Genomic DNA, 22,592 nt, shown 5'->3' with positions numbered 1-22,592 from the left:
GGGAGTGCTTGGGGGTGGGAATCCACTCTGGGTTGATGGTTTATGTTTGCAAAACTTTCTTGTCACACTTGATTCCGCAGCTGTGGCTGTGCTGCGCTCTCCCTGGGCAGGTCTGGGACTGAAGCGGGGATGGGGTCTGCCCTGGCCTGGCACGGGCGGCACAAATCCGGTGTGGGGAACAGTCGGCTTGCATGTGTGCTGTGTGTGTGGAAGTCCTTTAATCCAAAACATGACAAGAGCAAAGGAACCAAACAAAAGCCTCTCAAAAATAGCATGACATAAGGATCTGGAGAATTTGCTTTTTATTTCTCTCAAGAGTCTCTGGAGATTTCTTCTTTTAAGGGAAGAAATGTAGCTTTCAAGGTCGAGCCTTCCTCCCCCCCCCCCCCTTTTCTTCAGACTTCAAAGGCAGTCAGCTGAGAGCTTCTTAGGAATGTTACATCTGTGCAGAGGAGACCTGGGGCAGAGGCAAGGCGCTTCTTCCTCTTCCAAAGTGTCTGAAATTGGTACACAAATTTTCTTGAGTGTGGTAAACAAGAGGCAACCTCAGTGGAGATGGATGGTGCGCAGTAGTGGAGGGTGGACAGCCAGCAAGTGGGAGTAGCTTTTTGCAGAGGCATTTAGTTGAAATACAAGTTTTGTTTTCCTGGTGCCTTAACAGAAAACATTTTAATGTCTGTACCTTTTTAAACAAGATTGATTCAGAAATTGAAAATGAACAAATGGACTGAAATGTGAACTCCGAATACCTGCTGAGTCCTCAAACTCTTAGTTTGTGGTAGCTTTGTACCCGCTTTGTACCCGTCTTGTCTTTTTATTAAATAGCTTGTTCTTTTGCTTTCAATCTTAATCTACATGCATCAAACGGTGGAATCAAAGAGTTTTGCTTTCTGACTCGTAACACTTATCTACTGTTGCTTCACTGACCGATCCAAAGCCTGTTGGCAGTGGAGGGGCTTTGGACCTGGCCCTTGACTTGCCGCAGAATAATGGCACTGCAAACCTGGGGGATACAGGTGGGCTCAGGAATTGGACCTAGTTTAACACTGCCCTGCCTATAACAGGTGGGAATTTATTGCTGATTTTGATGACAACTGATGGGTGGCATTGCTGAGTATTTGGAAATCCTTTCCACAGTCAGACTTACAGACAGGATCAGGCCCGGAATGGCCTTGTGCATAACTACCTCTTCACATCTCAAAAGCGTAACTGAACTGCAAATGGTTTTCACACCAATTATTTCCCTCTTGCTTTTGAATAGGACCGGGAGGGGGGTTGTTTATCCCATTACCCTGGTGTAGCTGAAACTCCGAGCAGCAAGCTTACGCTGAAGCTGTTTTTTCCCCTGCATATTTCCCATAAGGAGGCCAAGGAGTGTGAGATCTGTGATTCAGTGTGTGGCTTTGTCACATGCCTACCCAGGCTAAAGATGATAGAAATCTTGGTGCTGGCTCACTTCAGGTTGGGTAAGTGTTTCGTTTATTGCTTTTGTGGGTTTTTCTTTTAAACTCGGCTTCTTAAATGAAGAGCAGCAATATTTAAGCTTCTGAGTAAATAAGCAGAGAACCCTGGCTTCATCTTCACTAATCTGTTTAACCTTCATCAGCCCAAATATTTACTCTAGGCATTGAATATCCAGGCAGTGTAATTCTGATGCTAAAATTCGTGCACTGAGAATGTTGTAGATTGACTAATCCTGCAGAATTCCACAAATCCCTGTCTGTATAAATAAACTTCCTATATGAAGGATTATAACTAAATAAATGCTGTTAATTCAAATCAGCAAAGCAGAAGTATAGCAGTTAGCCCCCTCTTCTTGTGCTGCTTACTTATATATTTTTATTAGGATATTTGTCTTATTCTAAATAGATGTGTAAAGAAAACTGCAAATACTGAAGCACAATGCTGTCATATACTGCAGGATGAAAGTTTGCCTCTGCCTTTTTGCTAGCAACTCTAACAAATTGCCATCAGTTTGATTTACCCAGACTGTTGAAATTGTTATTCTTATTGGGCGTGGTGTTTTTGGTGAATCTGTGTTTTGTAGGTCTTTGTCCCTTTCCTGGAAGTGGGCAGTGTAAAGAGTACATGAAACTGCTGTATTGGGGATGCAGAATTTGTAGCTCTGTTGCTGAAGACCTTCTCCCCCCTACACACACATTCCCCCTGCTGCAGAGCAGAGAATCCAGATTTACCAGCAGCAAAGTTGGCACCTTGAGAAGCATGGTCTGTCGTGTCCATTGCAGGGAATGCTTATAAGTTCCCAGTGTGTAAACCTGTTGGTATAGGTGTGGTGTAAGCAACCTCTCGAGCGGTTTGGCTCCTGTCCTATTACTATGTGTATTATCCTGTCTTTGTGAGATTTAAGTGCAGACTTATCTGGGATCCTTATCTCGGAGAAGTTCTGTTAATATCCCTTGATGTTGCCCTGTCTGTTACTGGAGGTTATTTGAGAGATGAAGGCTGTTAGCACCCAGGGGAGAGGAGTTAGTTCAGCTGTTGTAAAGGGAATAACTAAAAAGAATGAAATCAAGTTAGAAAACTAAAATAAAAAAAGTTTGAGCAGGACTTCCCAACAGCATTGTTCATCAGGGTCATGGAAAGCTTATGTGTGCTCTGACATCTGAGAATTTTCAGGGTAGAATTCAAAAATGAGATAGTAGGAAGGACAGCTGGATGGAGTTGCTCCCTTTTGGCAGGGGAGGGTCCCAGCCACTCTTAGTCACTGGTTTTTGCTTATAAGATTCTATGTAACAGTAGAAATCAGAAAGAAGAAATTGCCCAGCTGCTGCATTGTCAGGAAGACACCTAGCCAGGAACCTGTGCTGTTCATGGCCACTTGGTCCTAACGGATGATTCTCCCTGCTTGAAAGGGACCAGGAGGGGAAGAATTGCACCTCACTTTACTTGCCAGCCTGCTCCGCAGGGAAATTCCTCCTCTGTCCCATGCTGCATTAGTCAGTCTTTTTAACACTGTATCTGAGGAAGAATCACTGCAGCTCGGCAGCTAATCTCATTTCTGTCCTCAGATAAGATTGTTATCAGAGTAATTGTCTGTTTGCTCCCCCTCCCGAGTCTAATCAGAGTGGATTGTGCCAGCACCTCCTGGGGCAGAGGAACTCTATGTTGATTGCCCTCAAAAGAAAGAGAAAATCCTCAGTGTATATTTAGCGTAAACTTCGTTTTGCTAGATGTTCACGGGAAAATCGGCTGGAAATAACTTGCTCAGACATGCCTTGTGCCTTTCACAGTAATATATTTGTTCTAGTTTAAAATCTGAGTTCAGGCAGGCAGGTTCATGTAGTGCATGCCGCAGTGAGCCTTTCAAAAGATAGTGCTGTGCACCAGTGGAACTGGTACTTTCCCAAACCCTAGGACAAAGCAAGTTCATGTCTGCAGAGAATGCATACTCTTAGATGTTGGTGTTCCAGCCAGTGAATACTTCTGAACAATTAGTGCTTTTCCCCTTATTTCAAAGCAAATTACAGGGTTGGGTGGATTTTGCTGATGGTAATAAAGGAGGCTCAAAGATATTAATTTTTCATACATCCTTCAGGTTGGGACTAGAGCTTGTCTCTTGATGTGTTTACCTGAGGAAGCGTACTGTTTGGTCTCTTTCTAGTGGTAAGCAAACCATATGTAATGCAGCACTCCAGTGAGATACAGAAATACTGCGTGCTACCCCTTTTCTATGGATGAGAAAGCTGAGACACAGAGGCACCATGGGCTGCCGTGGGAGTTGCCAAAGCAGAGATGCATAGATAAGGAGGTCTGTGCCAGAGCCAGTGTTGTGGTCGAACTACAGTCAGCAATCGAGTACCACACAGCTGCTCAATCACCCTCCTCCTCCCCAGGGGATGGGGGAGAGAATCGGGAAGAAAACTCTTGGGTTGAGATAAAGACAGTTTACTAGGATAGCAAAGGAAAAGATCATAATAGATACATATATATATAAAAGAATAATGATAATAATAATAGGAAAAAATAGGAATAACAATAATAAAAAAACTGAACTACGCACAATTTCTCTCCATCCAATGACCTGATGATCAATACAGCCCATCCTGAGCAGTGATCACGGAACAAAAAATATCCTGTAAACGATCGTGGAATTACAAACAGTGAGAGAAAAAGACAGCCAGCTCTCTTTTGGCCCACTCCCACTTATATACTGAGTGTGATGCTTATGGCATGAAATACTCTCTTTGGCCAGTTTGGGGCAACTGTTCTGGCTATACCCCTCCCAGCTTCCTGCTCCTGCGCATTAGCAAAACCTGGGAAGCCAGGCAGTGTCTTTGGTCTCATTAGCATCAACTCATAACATCAGTGTCTTTATCAACATTCTTCATGTACAAAATCCAAAACATGTCGGCTACTGAGAGAAAAATTAACTCCATCCCAGCTGAAACCAGGACAGCCAGCATTGCTGATTCCTGGTCTGGGCTACCATGTCCCAGCTCCAACAGCCAGCCCAGTATGAAAACCAAATATCATCTTGCCCTTAGTGGTGTTGCTGCTGTAGAGATGATACAGGTCTGATCCCTGGATAGCATAATGAAGCTCTATAGCTTTTGAGTGTGGTATCTAAAGCAAGCTTAAAGGGCGAGAGCATACCGCTGAAGAGAGTGCTCATAGCTGCTGAACTTGCATGCCTCCGATGTGAGAAGTGCTGAGACTGTCTGCTTCAATCAGGCTTAAAAGGTGTTAAATGGAGCAAGTTCATTCAGGCACATGTAAAAGTAATCTTGGGGACCTTGAAATTGGTATGGCCACAGCTGCTTCTAGCCTAATGTGCCCTTGGTGTGCTTAGTGTGGATATTCTCTAAAACTTTTATTGCATAGTTTGCTTCTTGCTGCTCCATTAGACTTCAAATCATTAATTGTAGCGGTAGCTTCATGGCTGTAGTGTCCTTTTGAGAAGGAACCATAACCACTTTACATTTGCTGGATGACTTAACTGATGTTGCTCTCCTCTTTACAAGGAGAGACACAAAATAACAGAACGAGGAGGAGAGAAATATAAAGAGGTATAAAAGCAATTTCTACCCTTGACTGTACTGCACTATAAAGAGATGCCAGAGATAGTGTTTAGAAAAGTGCTTCTGGAACTGGCAGTAATACAACTACATCAGTACAATAGTAGGATACAGTGTCCACATGGCTGCTGGAGCTTGAGCTTGCATCTCCACACAGTGTTACGGTATCACCTTACTCCGATCTAGCTGTGATGTGTTTGATTTGCCCCTGCTGTATGTGCCACAGATGTGAGTGTCCAGCAGTAGAGCTTGTGGTCCTGAAGGCCCCTTTGTATGATTTGTGGCCTCAGGGACAATAATTATTTTTTTTTTCACCCCTTCTCTATTGCATATGTGGCTTCATGTGTTTTTTTCTGTTGTGGTTGTGTTGGTTTTTTTGTTTTTTTTTTTTTTTTCAGTTGAAGTGTAATTTTGGCAGCCTTTGGTCCTTTAATGGACTCTCATGCTATCAGACACCACATCTATGCATACATTAAATGTGCTTTGTTATCTGGATTACAGTATGGTGTTTGCTTTCTTTGTGAGCAATTCATATTTCAAAATCTTGTCTCCAGCTGTTCTTTTTCTGTAATGGCACTGAGGACAGTGTTGTAATTTACTTTGCTACTTCTGCTAGCGTAGCACTTCAGAGCCATCCCTGACTGGATGCATCACTCCCCATGTTGCGTTGTTGATGGTGAGGCTGTATGTTAAGGAGCTGCGTGCTTTAATGCTGCCCTTCAGGCTGTCACCCACGGTACCGCTTATTCAGTGCATAACAACTATTTTTAAGCCATAACTTAAATATCTGTCTAGTAGTCCCTTCATGCTGTACCTGGGACTCACCCACCAGTTTGAGAGTGGTGAGTCACAGTTACTCATTAGCAAAATTACCAGTTAGGTCTTTGAATCCTTAAAGGTAGCTGTACTGGTCTAATCTGACTGTTCCCTGGAGACGAGGATCTACCTTGAAAATTTATAGAAGTACACCATTAAACCAAACACAAGTGTAGCGTGAAGATATCCCAAGTTACTATTGCTGCTTCCAGCTACCGTAAAAAGCTTTTCTAGACTCCATTAGCAAGTGAACAGAAGGGCTGTCACAGAGCTGTCAGGCCCAGACTGTCAGGCTGGTCTCACCAGCTCAGGAGTACATGACATGACCGAGGCGTTCCTGTATCAGAGGTGATCTAAGGACAAGTCTCTCCCTTGCCACTCTGACTGCAATGCCTTCTTTCAGTAGCAGTTGGAGATGTTGGGATAATTGATCTCCATAAAGTAGTTCTACTCAGCCATAAGAATGGCTGTGCATAGTGCGAACAGAGGTAACCAGTCATGCTAAATAACAGTTTTAAGAGGTTTATAGTTGAGGCTAATAACCAATCCATGTGGGAACCATGGTGTCAAACAGCAGAAAATAAAAGAATAAGAAGAAGTATTTCACTTACAACCTCTTAAGCATATTGCAATGAGATCTTCTCATTTTTATGGGTCTTAAGTTATCCATGACAGTGATCTTTATTTGGTTGGATTAATCCACAGAGGCTCTGTGCATACTGTGGACAAACTTTACTTATATACAGCATTTCAGTTAAGATGGCTCCAGCTTGGAACTTAGTAGAAAAAATCCAACCAATTTCAATGAGAGCTGAGCAAGGCATTAGCTTGCTTTTGAAAGAAAATACAAACATAAATTATTTTGTGTAGATGGGCACTTGAGTCCCGCATAAAGGCATAAAAGTCAGGAACTAAGTGCAAAGAGGCATCAACAACACATGGGAAAGCACAGGGAATACAAAACCATTTAGGTGATCTGGGAAGCCATCGTCTCTTTGAAACGAAGCCAGATATGATCGGTGTGAACTTTCTGGCTATAACATGTCGTTGCCTTTCTAGAGCAGAGGGCTTGTTTGTAGCCTTTCTTTCTATCAAGCCTATCATATTGTGTATATTTAAGGCTGGCTTGTGCCTTTGGGTGTTTCTCAGGTGACAGATCCCAAAGAACCCTCCCTTCTTCTGATGAATACCAGGAAGAGGCCCAGTTTCTCTTGTTCTTACAGATTTATTTCTCTTGTGCTGCCTCCAGTGGTTCAGGTTGGTCAGTAGTATCACACTGATATTGAATCACAGCAATGGCAATATTTTAAGCACCATAGTTCATAGCTTGTTCATAGCGAAAGTCTTGTCCTCTTGTACTCTGTTCAAGAGACTTGTGGTAGAGGAAGCATAGACAGAAGCCAGCCCTCCTACCTATGTCCTTTGGCAGGTGGGAGCATGGTGGCTACCATTAGAGTTAGTACCGGGGCTCCATGGGTTAAAACACACATCTAGATGTCTCGGGTTGAGCTCTGGCTAGGGCTAGGACAGTCCCCACAGATGGTCCCAAATTGCTGAAAGCACTCTCACGTCACAGGGGGTGTCACAGGAGATGGGGAGTAGCCTTGTATCTTGGGTTAGGGAGTGCTGCTTGTGCGGTAGCTGTGTACCTTCCTGGAGATAACAGTGCCAGGTAAATGTGGCTGTGGCTCCCAAAAGCATTCAGCCTTGCCCTGGACACAGCTTCTAGGATAATTCTTTGGAGAAGGGGAGGAAGGGAGAAGATTGATGCTCTCCTAGCCCTGTGAATTAGACATGCTGGACTAGAAGTTCCCCAAGAACCTTTCAGTAAGGACTCTGGTTAGTAGATGATTCCTCCAGTTTTGTCATAGTTTGTCTTCAGCTCTTGCTGCCTTTTGAGATTTGTACCTGAATAAGGACTTTGCTTGCCCCATTCTATAATAAAAATTGAAAGCTAGTTTCCTGATGGCTTTTTGCTTCGTATTTGCTGCTGCTTCCCATCATTAACAGCAGTAAAGTGGCATGGGGTGAAAATCAGCACTAATTTTGGAGCTTGATTGCCTGTGTAATAAGCTTCTCTGTTATCCTTTGGCAGGAGCAACAGCTAAAATAATTTTTTTGCTGTCACTTCTGCATGGGCCATGTACCAGCACTGAAGTTAATCCCTCAAAATTATGTTCCATTATAAATCTCTCTTCACAGATGAAGTGGGTGCAATTAGGCAGAGAGGTCCAGAACCGTTATAAAAAAAAAAAAAAAAAAGCAGCTCTGAAGGACAAAAGCAGTCTGCAAACAGAAGCTCCTTGGCCAAGGTGTTCTTGGGGCTTGTTTGGCAGTGACAGTATGTTCCAAGTTGACCAAGTTGAAGTTCCGTGTTTTTGCAAGTACAAAGTGTAGGGTCTTAGGAGTAATTTGAAGCTATTTGTGTCAGTTCTACCTCATTTATTTTCTTCTAAGTACACACAGAATATTTAATGTTGTTATTCCTGCCTGAGCCCTGGGAAATTAGAAAAGATCATCAAGACCCTGGTAATAGGCTGACAAAATCCCCAGCATATTTAATTAGAGATTATTCTTTTGATGTTTGGTTGGTTTTGATGCTTGTTTTTTATCAGGTTACTCTTGGGCAAACTTCTCTATCCTGAACAACTTACTTGCTTTCATCAATGTCAATATCAATGGCTGCTGAGTCCAAAGGAGCCTCCCAGGCTCCTCTTGCAGTGTTTCGCCAAGTACCGCGTGGAGCTTACAGCACTTGATTACAGGCTGCGTGTGGTGTTGTTCTCCTGTTTTCCTATGCATTTTGTCAAAGTGTTTTCTCCAAGCATGCTAAAATGTCTAAGGAAGGGGTCAAAGTGCTTTACATGTTAGAGTAAAACAGGGCTGAGGTCACCACTGGGTTCTTACTATTGTCAATAATGAGTTACTGCATCACTCGTCAGCTACATGTGAGAAAAGTGCGGGCAAACAAACTGAGGTTTTTGTAGGTGATAGAGTCCCCAACAGTGGCACTGAACACAGAGTAAAACACAGACTAACAATGCACTGACTTCAGGGTATCTTCATGTGATCAAGTCTTTGTCTGTGAATACAAATACTAGAATAAATCACTGAGTTGTAACAGCCATGGTGGTTTTGGCCTGGTTTGAACTTTGGTTTGAACTTTGAGAAAGACAAAGCAGCATCTCATTGTCAAATGTGTGACCAGCCAGCAACAGGGTCCTACATGTGCTGGAGTCTACCAAGAGAGAAATCTTGACAAGCTCCGCAACAGTGAATTACAGTTGATAGCTGATGCTGGAATATGGGCCACGTTAACCACAGGAATGGTTTCCTCCTCTTGCTGTACCAGAACAACTTCAGGCTGCTGTTTGGGGTGGCAGAGAGAATTCAGCTGCTTCGCACACCAGACGGCTTGAGCAGTAAATAGCTATCGTACACAGAATCCATCTTCTCTCGTGAGGGATGTGACTGTGAAGTAGCTGACTTCTGAAAACAAGCTTTCTGCAAATACTTTTTCCCACCCAACAACAAAGGTCTTCTTTGGGAATGCTTTTTGGCTGCAGTCCTCATGAACCCCCTGGGAAATGCACTGTGCATTTGACTTGCACTCACCAAAGGAAAAAGCGAAAGTAACACAGCTGTAGTGATTTACTACGAAGTTTTGAGGCTAATTGCCTCATATGTTTAATTAATAACTGACACATTCTGTCCCTCAAAGAGCTTGGAGAACTTCCATCTGGACCCCTAGTGATTACAGCCTGGAAGCCATCCCTGTAATTAAGGAGCAGGCTATAGGAGGCCTGTTCCCATTATGGGCAATTATTGTGCTTGCTACTTTTTCCCTCCTTTCTTGCGAAAGGACTGAGAAAATAGGGCTCAAAGACTAATCTGACATAAAACCTTGACTAAAGGGTGCTTTGTGCTACCCCAGGGTAGAATGCTGGGGTTATGTTTTGGTGCCAGCGCTCTTTTCTTTCAACAGGCTGTTGGGAGACAGGTTCTTCAAACAGCAAAATTTATCTTACACCAAACTGAAGTATCTGCTGGTCAATATTAATTACCAATGCTAGAAGTAGGTTTTTGCAAAGAACTAGGCAACCAAGTATTCTACTGTTACTTCTCTATCTCTGCCTCCCAACTTCAGACTTTCACTAGGTTTGACAGCTGCCCGTCTGTGAAGACTCTGGCTGGCTCAGAAGCCCTCAGAGCAGAGGATGCTGTGTCTTTAAGCCTTCCATACAGTGCTGAAATGTTATGACAGAGCATCTCACAGGGGGATGCGGTTTCCATGGCAACCCCACACTGTAAGATAAGCAAACTGGATATTTTTTTTTTTTTTTTTTCCTGAGAGGTTCAAGAGCAAGGAAGGAATGAGGGGATCTGTCAGCGGGCAAGACTTGAAAAGAGGAAACCGTGTCCATTAATCCTGCAGCCCTGGCTGCTTTGTGTTTTAATTAGCGAATGTTATTATGGCAGAGAGCATGAGCACCTCACTCTGTTGTGGGTTTTTGAGGACTTTTTTGTTTCTTTTTTTTTATATCTCCAATTAAAAAAAAATAGGGCGAGGGGGGAGAAGCTTTACTGGGGCATTAAATGAAGGTTTGAAATAAAGAGCCTCAGGATCTCTCTTCCAGGGCTTGTATCCCAAGCAAGGGATGGGAAGTGTAGCTTGCCTGGTGGCAATTGAGAGTACATCTTAAATTTTAAATCTTAAATATTTTAAATCTTAAATTGAGTAATAAATCTTAAATTTATTTTGTTTGTCTTGCCACTGATGTTTAGCAAAAATGGAAATCCCTTATACCTTCATGTCCTGCATACATACCCAGGGCAATGGGAAGTAAAGCAGGGGAGCTGTGACTTGCTGTTGTCCTCCCCAGCCTGCCTGGAGGCATTACATGATGCAGAGCTGAGCTGCCTTCCCCTGCCATTGTTTTGGGGGAGTCGATACCTTTGGGATCAGTAGTTGCCCTTATGTGAGAAAACCTCCACTACCCAAATGTCACCACTTGGGAGAACGCAGGACACTGTGCATGCTGAGAGAGTTAACAGCATAATGACAAGGAGGAGGAATGCTTCAGCCTCTGGTGAGAAGGCAAGCTCCTACCCAAGCTGAGATGGCATCTTAGTAATCAGAGAATCTCTTGGTAGCAGCTAAAGTACCAGCTGGGTAGGAAACTGTGCTGGTCTTGTAAATGTGCTGTGTGTAGGAGTTTATTATGGAAAATATTTTGACAACCTTTATTATTTTCAAACACTTCTATGTGTCACCAGAAAATTAGAGTTAGAGTAAATGTTATCCCAACAGCAGTCTTGTCTGCATAGTTTCCATGTCCATCCTTTATGGAGTACTGCCTGCTCTTTTGCAGGGAATTAAAGCCCGCTGTAAACCTTCATGTAAAATGAAAAGAAAATTAAATCCTTTGAGAAGAGACTATACCAAAGGCATTCTTCACTGCATTCTTGTAAGCAGCAGTATCTCAGCCTGTTTTTTCAGGGGCTGGTGCTTACAAGGGATTCCTGTAAATGTACTTTCTCTTTCTTTCCTGCCAATATCCTCCTCAATGCCCTTCCACTATGATTTATCTCTTTGGTTTTTTTTTTCTTTCTGGTTGACCCTCCCCGCCCCCGCCCCCCCCCCCCCCCCCGCCCCCAATTACGGTGCAAAGTCAAAATGCAATAGTAGGTGTGCTCCTCTACTAGTTTGAATTTTTTCCACAGTGCACAGGATGGAGAATAAGCTCTGTGTTCCTGTACTAGGTATGAGGGGTTTTTAAGAGGGAAGGGAGATACCTGTGTCCATTTCACCCTCTAGCCTCTCACCCTTCAAATACTACATTTGTTTGGTCTTATGTCTTTGTTTGCTCATGCCCTGCTCTACCATTAGCTTTCCTGGGGATTTCACAATTCATAAGCCCAGCAGATAGCATAGAGTTGATATTCTTTATCAGGTACATAGAAAGGTTTGGGGATTTCCTTTTCCCTACAGTTTTTACCTCTGTTGTTCTCTCATTTTCTCTCCTCTTCTGCCCAGGACAAAGCAGGTGCCAGTATGTTGAATAAGCCAGGAGATAAGTTTCAGAGCTAAATACTGATGTTCTGTGAAGAGCATTTTTAATAATCACTCAAGTATCTTGCAAATGAAAGAGCATCAGTGGAAAGGTTTGAAAGTCAGCAGCATCAGCTGCAGCAAGGCAGTGCTTGCGCTAACATACCTTACGGTCAAGAAGTTTGAGGCTTGCGCTCTCTCTGTAGCAGCTGTGCTTTCACCTGCCTTTACTACTAGTAATTCTGGTATTTCGGAAGAAATCTGATCAACCAAGGAGTAAATGATGGAAGATACAGCTGGTGACATGTGCTCCTGCTTATGGGAGCTCTATCACCATGTTCAGTTTGGACAGCCTCCATCTTTTGCCACCCTCCTTCACCCACCCTGGTTTTCAGTTCATCCATGCAACGCTTGCTGGGATTTGCAAGCCTGCTTGCAGCAGGGCAGGGACTTTATCCCCAGATAGGAAGTAGCAGCCCAGAGAGGTGACTTAATCCAAATAACTCAGGAAATCTGTGGTAAAGCAGGGCTTGAAACTGGGCGTCTCACAGGATCCACTCTTTCCCACAAACCACTGGACTCTTCCTCTGCACTAACATAAACACCATGCATGAATGTGGGTCAGTGAGAACTAATATTGCGGGAAAGGGAAACCCTCTGGTGTTGAGGTATTGCATGGTATTCCAGATTGGCTCTTGCAGAGCTGAGGTTGCGCCCTTTCTGCTTGAGGTTGCTGTAGTTCAAATGAGCCCAAGCTCTTGAAGAAGAGTTCAGCAGAACAAGTTGCAGATTGAAGAGGGCCAAACAGCCTCAGAACCACTGTTCTAATTTTGAGTACTTTCCCCTGAACATCATTTTCTCCTATGGGTGCAATCCATGTAGTAGGAATAGCTGTTAGCAAAGTTTGAAGTTGAGGGCCAAACAAATGTACCTTCTGTGGGAATTCAGGGCTAAGGCAAAGTGGGATTTAGCCCCTTATTGAGTAAGCTATTATGTGCTGTAATTGACAGTAAGCAAGGTTAGGGGCAGCTTAATTTCTTTGGAAACTTAGTCCCCCTGCTTCCTGGCTCTAAGCATCCCGTCACCTGAGCCCAGCAGAGCTTTGTTTAAAGAACAGAAATAATTGTGATGCCGCACTGATTCCCAGCAAGTGCAAGCAGCATTCATGTCACAGGGTGAGTTAGGGAATGAAGAAGAGCCCAGGAGTAGCTGCATGCCTCATTTGGCCTGTTTTTCACAGGAGGGAGTGTTTAATCTTCTGCAAGCAGGAAGACTCTCCTGTGTCCGCTCTGGCCTTTTTGGTTAAAGTTGGTGGCCCTGAGCTTAGGGTGGAAAGGAGCAGCTGGAGAGCCGTAGGCTCTGCTCCAGTTGTGATTTCCAGAGGGGCAGTGCTCCACAGCTAAAGCTAGATGTTTTTGCTGATTACTTGCTGACTCACCTCTGCAATGATTTCTTTCCCACACCATTTTTAACCCCTACCCCTCTTCCTGGAGATAATTAATTACTTGTGTGCCTGAGTAGTTTATTCTTAGATAATTCTTTTAGCCATTGCTATTTCACACTTTATTTTCTCGGTCTATCAGCTGTGCCCAGCACCCAGGCAGTAAGTGAATTTCTGACCACGAAGCCATTGAAATGCAAAGATTTCTAAGTCAACTCATGTCATCTATACAAATTTTTCCTTCCCTCACCTGCTTGCCAGCCAAACTTCCTTAAACAAACCCTTTAGGAAAAAAACGCAGGTCATGAGGTTCTTAATATCTCCTTCAATTTGTATTGGCGATTCTGAACTGAGCCTGTGTGTCCACACACACTGAGTGTGGTGCTGATGTGGGGTCTATCACAGCTGATTTGGAGGAATTTTGCTTACTGCTACAGTTGCACGCTAGCTTGGCCTGGAAGTCATTTAGACTTAGAAACACAGAGCTGTGCTGCTACTAATGAAGAGCTGGCTTGGAGAGGCTTCTTAGCGGGGCTGCCGGGGGGCACTGCCCTGGTTACGCGGGGACTGAGTGTGCTGAGCTTGGTTGTACCCTGCAGAGTCCAGCATGAGCGGAAGTGCATGGATTTCTGGGCGGCCAGATGCCTCTGAGAGCTCTGGCTCGCTCTCAGTAGCATCTAGATTTTCCCTGGCTCATAAAAGCATTGCAAGGAGAAAATACACGTGAGACGCCATGATCCTGTAGTTGTAAAGGAGTGCACAATCTTGAAGCAAAATTCTTTCATTTATCTTTGTATCTAATTTGCTGGTTCAGCACAGACCATGCTGGTGTATCCTGTTTACATTCAGCTCTGTTTTAGACATCCAGTGTAATTCAAGAACATTGTAAATGTGAATGCTTGCAATAAAAAATATTTTTGTACTCTTTTCCACAAAATAATCCTTGGGTGTGGCGTTTGCTGATTTGCAGTAACTTCAAAGCTGTTTCTAGTGTACAGAATTTTTTTTTTTTTAAAAAATGTCTGGGAGATGTATTTATGTCCTCCAAGTCCTAATAATAAAATAGCATTAATTTATTTTAAATCTTTCCAAGCAATTTCCCCCAAAACTTCCCTGTCCAACATTGTTTGTTAAACCACATGTGTGAATGTATGTATGCTTTTTAACAAAATATTAAATATACTGGTGCTATGACAAGCCAGGATCACAAACTAAATTAGATTAGAAAAAAAAAACAGAAAGAGGAGCCAGTATTCCTTCTGGATGAGGCCTCAGTGTGAAAACAGGAACAGCAAATGAGTTTGTTATTGAAGCCACGTACATCAAAGCCAAGTTGACTGAGAAACTCTCTGGCCTAACCTACAGTTGTTGTCTTTACTATCATTAATTGTCATGTGGTGGTGTGCAGCTAAGACACTGGGATATTTTTCCCATCTAGAGTTTTATAAATCTGATGAAAATGGCCCTGGCTTCACAAACCCCTTGATCTTTGCATTAAGCCTGTGTGGCTGAAGTGAGCTGCAGACCTCAGGCTGGCCTCTGCCCGGTGTGATTTTCACTCATGCACAACGATGGTGCAGAGCCACAGAAGGTGAGAAGGCACCTCACCTTGAGTAAAAAATTACCTCGGGGTCTTTGGCTTGTAGGTTAGAGAAAAAGGAATGGAGCATTTTCTAAGACAAATATTTTCTTTTGACTATTCTAGTTGATGTTATTTGTAGGGGGGAAGGACTTTCTTCAGGAAGAGCAGAGACTAAGCGTACGTCTCCATTGTCTTCTAACTTGAGTAAGACTGTGAAGGTCTTTGAGGAAAGTTGATTTTCTGAAATAGAAAAAAAAAAAATAGTTTTGGGAACTGATCTTGATTTCTCTGCTGCTAAGACCTTGGCTAGAGCCAGGACAAAGTTTTTAAATTTAGAAAAATTCAACGTGAGTTTCTATTTCTTTGGGAGGTGGGGTGAGGAAGGGAGCCTGTCCAGTTTCAAACACGTTCATTGATTACAACGCTGTAGTGTTCAGCTCTTCCCAGACCTCTAAAATAATTGTAAGTAATTGGGTTAAAGTCATCATTTATCATACTTAGTTAGACTAGATCTAATAGTTCTTTCCAGAATTGTTTGCTGAATTGCTTGGCATGTCTAACCTTATTGGCCCCGTTAACTTCTTATCCCCATTTGACAAATCTAATCTCTATCATTCTTTCTGCAAGGAGAGAGACAGGCATCCTTAGAGGCTTCTGTTACTTGCTGTGCAGCTAGCCAGCAGGCATCCAGAAACTTTCAAAGGGATGCTTGCTGCTGCTGGAGAAGATTTGAAAGGGTTTCCAGGTTTAACAGGCTTTCTTGTCAGGATGGTTTGCTCATTTACTCATTTTTATCTGCTGTAAGTAGCTGAATTTTGCTGTTTTAAAATCAGAATTAGAAAGTCTGCTAATGTTAACAGATGTCAACAGTCAGAGATTGCTACAACAAGCCTAGGGCAAAGGGTGTATATGATGTTCCTTTCGCAACCCACACCGCGGTGTCTTGCTTGAGACACTTTCCTCTGAGCTTCTAAAATCACTCTTGGCTCTAGTTATTTTTTGCGAGTATGACTGAACCACTTTACAGGAAAATACTTAGTGTGGTACCTGGGTTGCACCCTGAGAAGCTGATTTTTCCCTACCTCATAAACCAGGAGTGACACTGCCAAAGCAAATGGAATTACAGGGTTGTGGAACTGAAGTTAGCAAGGAGAAAACTCAGCCTGTATTCTGAATCCTATGCTCATTTAAGGCTATCTTTGCTATGAGAAGTTTTCATGAGAAGGAGGGCGAGGAGGAGATAGTCTGGCCTTGTGTATACCTTCCTTTGGGAATTTCAGGGAGTTTGCAGGCGCACACTGAAGAGCTGTCTGCCACAATTGGGAGAAGTTGGATACCTCCGGCTTCCCCTGTGTGTCTGCATGCATAATTTTACATAATTCACCTTCTGATGCATAATACTGTGATTTGCCACCCTGACTTCCAGTGTGCTCAGCACAGCTTGGTGCGTTGGAGGACTTTTTGTTGCCCTCAGATGGAAAGGAGGGGTCATTCTCTGTGCACGCTTGGGGCAGGGACCCCGGAGCATCTTCCCTTGTGTCGGGCACAATGGTCAATAAGTGGTTAATCCACTACGATGCAGTTGGGGCGTTAACTTTTTGTGTGCTTCAGCCTGTTTAGGAAGGCAAGGCCTTGCTTATTTACTTACTTGATTTTTCAAAGGGGGCGTTTGCTCGGATGTGAACATTTCCCCCGAGATGACTTGTTCACAGTGGGCCTCTGCGTCAGAGCTGGGCCTTGAGGCCTCGGGGAGGGAGCCCATGGTCCAGTGACTGTGTGCGTATGTGGTCCAGAATGCCCGTACCCAAATGTAAACCTTAAATCGCAATTTGAATGTAAATATTGTGTTTTAGACCCTGCCTTTAAGGTCTCTAGGCCTTAGATTCAACTCCCTGTGCTGGGCTGATGGCTCTGCTGACGATGTCCTCTGACTCACGGGTGGCTGGGCTCAGGAGGAGGTACCTCCTCTGCGGAGGTACGCAGGAGGCCCAAAAGTCTTCTGCTGCCTCGAGGAGGGCAGAAACTGGGAATCCGGTGTGTACCTGCCCAGCTCCTCTTTGGAAGCTGACTGTCCCTGTGGAGCGTGCCAAGGCTGGGCTGTGTCTCTCTTTACCTTTTTAAACTGGCAAGTCCTGCTGGCTGGAGGCCAGAAAGAGACTTCATGGTCAGGGGCAACAGGAGGTTGTTTGGATTCTACCAGTGCCAATATTGACGGATGTTTGTAGCTGTAGCCTGGGCATCCAAAAATTACCTGCACCAAGTGCAGATCTGACTGTTAGACCCAGAGAAGTTTTGACGAAAACTGTAGCAATCTAGTTAGCTGCTGTGGCTGTGTATATGGATGGATGTCTGCTTCCTCCAGCTCCTTTCAGTGGGAATTGAGGCAAATTTCCTTTCAGTAATGCTTAGAGCACTTCCATGGGGGTAGATTCCCCCTCTTCTTTCATTCTGGTGTGCAGTGGGAACAGCACATGATTACAGATCTAACAGCTTGGAAAAAAAATCCAGGTCTATTCATTACTATCTCCTATATCAGACAAAGGCTTTGGGTTATCCTCATCTGTGGCCAAGAAGCATGAAGTTGCTTGGATGACTTGGCACCAGCATGGTCAACAAAGTGGAGCAAGTCGCTGCAATCGCTAGCTACCATACAAAACTAGTCAGGCAGGTGGGTATCAAGCAAATGTGAGGCTGCTATATTGCATGACACAGGCTGAACACATAAAATTCAGTGCAAAGTTTATTTCCTTTTAGCTGATCCTATCCTAGCAAATTAAGACACATTTGCAATTAGATCTCTTAAGTTTGGAGCACTGGGTGGCAGCCCCGCAAAGGGATCCCTATCTCTTCTTTTGCAGCAGTCACATTAAAACCAGTGCCTCCTTACCAAGGGAGAATCAGAATGCTTCAAGCTCTCTGGTTCGTCATAAGCCGTGCGCTGTTAGGTCCAAATATTCTTTAAACATTATCTTCTTCAAAGCTGCTTTTCAAGTAGACTGATTTGAAAACCAAGAGAGATTACCGTGGACCATTTTTGTTGTGTTTTTTTTTTCTCTCTCTCATTTTTGACTAAGAAAGTTTGAATTCAAAATGTTTTGACCAGCTTTGTTTTCAGAAAAGAGTCACCAAATATAGATGTGTTCTCTTCGGTATAAGCAAGGTAAAAAGGATGCAGTGCTTTGACAGTGATCCATCTGCTGATTGCTGCTTGTACCAAGTGTCAGGATGAGATTGATGGCCTAAGAATATAAATCCACGGAGGCAGGAAGAGTGCCTGCCTTTTGCTTTTGTACAGTGCAAAGTGTGTGTATTGTCTGTGCTGAGCAAGCGCTGAATAATGAGTGACCATAGCTAGCCTCCGAGCTGGGGAAAGCCGGGCCTCACCAGCCAGTCTGGGCTTAGGAGCACTCATGATTATTCAGCTCAGTTGAGACAGCAACACACATTTTGCCTAAATGCCTTAGTCTTTTCTTCCCAATTATTTTGAGGTTTAGGAAGATATACTATTTTCTGTGGAATTTCTATGAAGCGAGTGTTTTAAAATCTAAAACCTGTAAGTTTTCAGCTTTTTTTTTTTTTTTTTTTTAAATCTGAGAAGAGCTTTTGGCTAGAAGATACCAGTTAGGCTTCTGTTTGAGAAAACAAACAAAAAAACCTCAAAACTAAACCAAGCAAATAACCTCTCCTTCTAAGTTGCTTTGTTTCGAAGAGGATAAAATATCACAGGATTTTGACTCCGCTTAACATCTGAAAATCAGAAACGGATGGGTTCTTGCGAAGCCTTGTTCCTTATGCTTGGATTTTTCCCAGCTCATCTGAGTCCTGCTGTCATGCCTGTATCAGACAACAGTGCTTGTTTGGTCCATCTCAGAAATGGCAGTGAATTTGCAGCCTGTCACCTGAGGAGGGGACCAGGGTTAAGGAAGTTCTAATTCCACCTCTCAGCTAGATCTTATTTTAGGCTTCCTTGAAAGTGTTTTTGCAGCAATCCAGGACCTGACTGGAGCGGATGGAGGAAAAGGATTAGGGATTCTGCCTAATCCAGCTCAAAACTCTTGACAGCACCCAAGAGAAATGATTCCCTGGCTGCTTTTGCAGTCTATTCCCTGCTCAGAGCAAGGGTTTGTCCTTGGCAACTTCTGTCAAGTAGAGAGCTGACTTTATATCACTGAACAGCTCTGTGTTTCATGGGTATTTGGGGTTTTGTTTATTATCAGCTGTGTTTCATTTTGGAAACATGACTGAATCCCTGAAATACAAGGCTCCTGTTTCCTTTGGGGAGGAGAGATTTGTAACTGTACATGTGGTGGCAGGTGGTTTCTGGCAGTGTGTTTTCCTTTCACGTGTTTTATGATTTTGACCAGGTTCATAGCTGCTCTTTGTAAAATCATCTTCTCTTTAGACTAAAGCACTCCACAGTTTCGGGACCTGATGCCTTTTTCTGTTTTCCCGTATTTCTTTTCTTCCCCAGCCACCTCCTGTTACCTCTGCTGTGTGCTGAATGAGCCCAGTTGCTGTTGCCTGTAGCTGGTTGTTGCACTTGTTATCAGCACAAAAGCCTCTTTACAGAACAGTTGAGAGGAGAACAAGCTGTACCAAGAGGTGATAGGGATGTTTTGCCGGGCACCTAACCTAGGTTGAGGGAGCAAGGTGGTGGTTTCTACTCCCTGCCTTGCTAATACCTAAAGAAGATAATGTTTGCTGCTTTGGTTCATGGAGGAGGCTGCTGCTCTGAGAGTTTCCTGACTTGCACAGAACAAGCTGTGCTTGCAGATCTGTTGGGTGCTGTTTTCAGGAAGGAAACACGGGAGAGAGAAAACATCTACCTTTTTGTTAAACTTATTTAGAGCTTGCTCTTCTGTCTTGTGTTGAGGTCTTCATGAGTTTAGAGGAGTTTGGGTGCCTACTGAAGTTTGAAAATATGGTATTTTGTTCAGAAAATATGGTATTTTGTTCTAAAGGGAATGTGGATAAAATATAGTACTTGGAAATACATTTTTGAGAGCTGAATTTCTTAAGGGAAATGAATTATTCTCGCTTGCTTGCTTAGTTACTGTTTCCGCTGTACTAGGAAGACAAATTAAAGTGAGACTAGACCACTAGAGTTGCAATGTGAGGAAATGAGAAGACCCTCTTTGATCTCAAATGCTCAGTCAAAAAGCATTTGCCAGCAACGCCAAATGGGATTTATTTGTCAAGTCCGAAACAGAGGCCAGCAGGGCCTGGAACCAAACAAAAGGAGGAGGTACCATACTATAAACTTAGATTCAGCATATTCACTGTTAATCTTCTTTTACTTACATAATATGAAGGTTATTAACCTGACTGCAGAAGGACCTACTGGGGAGCTAAGTGTCACGTGGAGGGGATTATTACATTTTGAAAAGAATTTGTGCTGGTGACTGTAACGTAATAAATGTATTAGGTACCTCTTCAGATCTTCTCTAAGTGGTAAAGAAGCATTGATCACCCAGTGTGATGGGGGCTGGGGAGCTCGTTTTGATGTTTTAATACCAAGTCAGAAATGGGAGCTCAGAGCTGTTAATGAAAGGAGAACATACATTTATTATTATTATTATTATTATTATTATTATTATTATTATTATTATTATTATTATTATTATTATTATTATTATTATTAATTTTTCTGTCTTAAAGAGACCAAGAGGGAGTTGGTGCAGAGGGGTGAGAAATAAATCATTAGCATCTTCACATTTGCACTGCAGATTAATCTGGGGAAATTAGGCTGGTAGTTTTTAAGCCTCTTACATATTTGCCAGGTGGACTTTTTGACTTGATCTCTCTTTTTATTTTTTTCTAAAAAAGCTTTCCACTTACGGATTTAAAAGGTCACAAGGTTAAGCAGAAATCAGAATTTGACTTATTGTGTAAGTACCCTTAGCAGGCATTTTGGCCAATGCTGTGTGAAAGTTATTTTTAAGTTATTTGTTTTTTTTTTTTTTTTCCACTGAGCTTCTGAAGAGGTGTGAGTTTTTGGGTTTTTTTTTAATATGGCTGCTCCACTTGCCTCATGCTTACTTTGCTGAACCTCACAAGGTTGTCAGTGCAAGAATGATTTTCTGGTTGTTTTCAAGTAAATGTCCAGCTCAGGGGAATGGGGGTGGCAATTCCAATATCATTTTAGGCTGACCTCAATATTCACATTTTGTTTCTCCTATTGGTCAGTACATAACAGGGAAATCTTATCCTTGTCAGGAGCGGACGGCAGATCTGAGTGAGGCTGTGTTGTGCGAGGGAAAGGAAAATGATGGCTGTTGGCAGTACAACACAGAGTGAGTGCTCTGGCTGAGGGAGCTGTGTTAGGTGTTTAGAAATGCATCTTTAGTCGAGACACAAAACAGAGATCCTGGCTGCTTATGAACACTAGAGATCCTCTAACACGTGTTGCAAGAGCAAGTGCCTTGGCCAGAGTACCCGAGGTAATTAGTCCGTCTGCCTGCATTCTTCCTGCAGCCTCAATTAATTATGAGTCTCTCTTTAACTTCTGGTCAAAATCGTTCTGTAGTGGTGTTACAGGATGTTAATCAGCTGCCACCTACTGCTTCCGTCGATACGTTATAAATACTGTACAAAGGAGTTGAAAGCAAGGTCTCCTGTTTGTGAGTGCAAGCTCTACTCCTGCTGATCTCTTCCTCCCTGAGCACTTGGTCTAAGAAAAGGATGACACAATCCTACATGTACTGAAATACGAACACAGGCCGCCATGGGGACATATAAGCAGATTCAGTGGGAAGAGCTGTACTGAAATACATCGAGCGGTGACAGATTCTTGGGCAAGGTTGACAGGGAAAGTAGGTTGTATCTTTTATTAGGCCTATTGATATTGTTGGGGGAGGTAATCTTTTAAACATGCAAATGTGGTTTCTTATGTCTAAAATAGAACCATCAGCCTTCAAAACTAAATAAATGTATGTTGAGAACACTTTCCCTGAGTTTAGCAAAGTTATGTTAATCACTTAGACCATCTGTTGGAGAAAATGTAGTTGTGAAGCTGGGATAGGTTAGGGCTGTGTTAGTGAGAGAAGAGGTAATAAAGTTATTAGGCTCTTTAGGACAGAGTCAAGTGACCGTTGTAAAACTCTTTGGAAACCAAGTTTTTAATTGCTTGTTTTACCTGGTGATGTTACAGTTCCTTTTTAAAACTAAGTACATGTTGGTTTTGGTTTGGTTTTTTTTTAAAGATACATTCTCTGTGGGCCCAAGAAAGATGATGTGTTGGCTCAGTATCCTCATGACAGCAGAGTTCCTCAGTATATCAGGAGGATGAGGCTGGGAGCTTCCTCGCCTGCCCCTCTGCCTGAGTGGGAGGGTTCTGAGGTGTCCCGGGAAGACTCTGCCCTGCCTCTGCAGCCAAGGGATGCGAGACAGTTACACTGCAACTTTATCCTGAGAGGAAGCAGGGCAAGAAATATGAATAAAAGAGTTAAAGTTAGTCACCCCAAGATGTGTGCCTGGTTCCTGATGGCCAGCTGGCTGAGCTTTTCAGCCTGACAGCATCTCTCCTCCTTAAACACGTCGTGAAATGTTGAAAAACGATTTGGATGTCATTATGACACTGGCATGTCTTCAGGAGGAGCTGTCTGTTTGTTTAAAGAGAGCCCCAAAGGAGGTGCTTGTTGTCCTAGGATTGCCTTTGACTGGTGA

At 43.2% G+C, this 22,592-nt stretch overlaps 1 protein-coding gene across 4 annotated transcripts in view; it reads left to right on the top strand.

The window, feature by feature from the left end:
- TSPAN18 (tetraspanin 18) overlaps positions 1-22,592 on the top strand; it is a 121,976-nt gene that overhangs the window by 23,441 nt on the left and 75,943 nt on the right. The window lies entirely within an intron of this gene.

The sequence above is a fragment of the Chlamydotis macqueenii genome, chromosome 5, assembly GCF_036417535.1.
Source record: "Chlamydotis macqueenii isolate bChlMac1 chromosome 5, bChlMac1.mat, whole genome shotgun sequence".
In the NCBI taxonomy this organism is placed as follows: Eukaryota; Metazoa; Chordata; class Aves; order Otidiformes; family Otididae; genus Chlamydotis; species Chlamydotis macqueenii.
The sequence above is the reverse complement of the archived record's forward strand: the minus strand, read 5'-3'. Positions and strand labels throughout refer to the sequence as shown.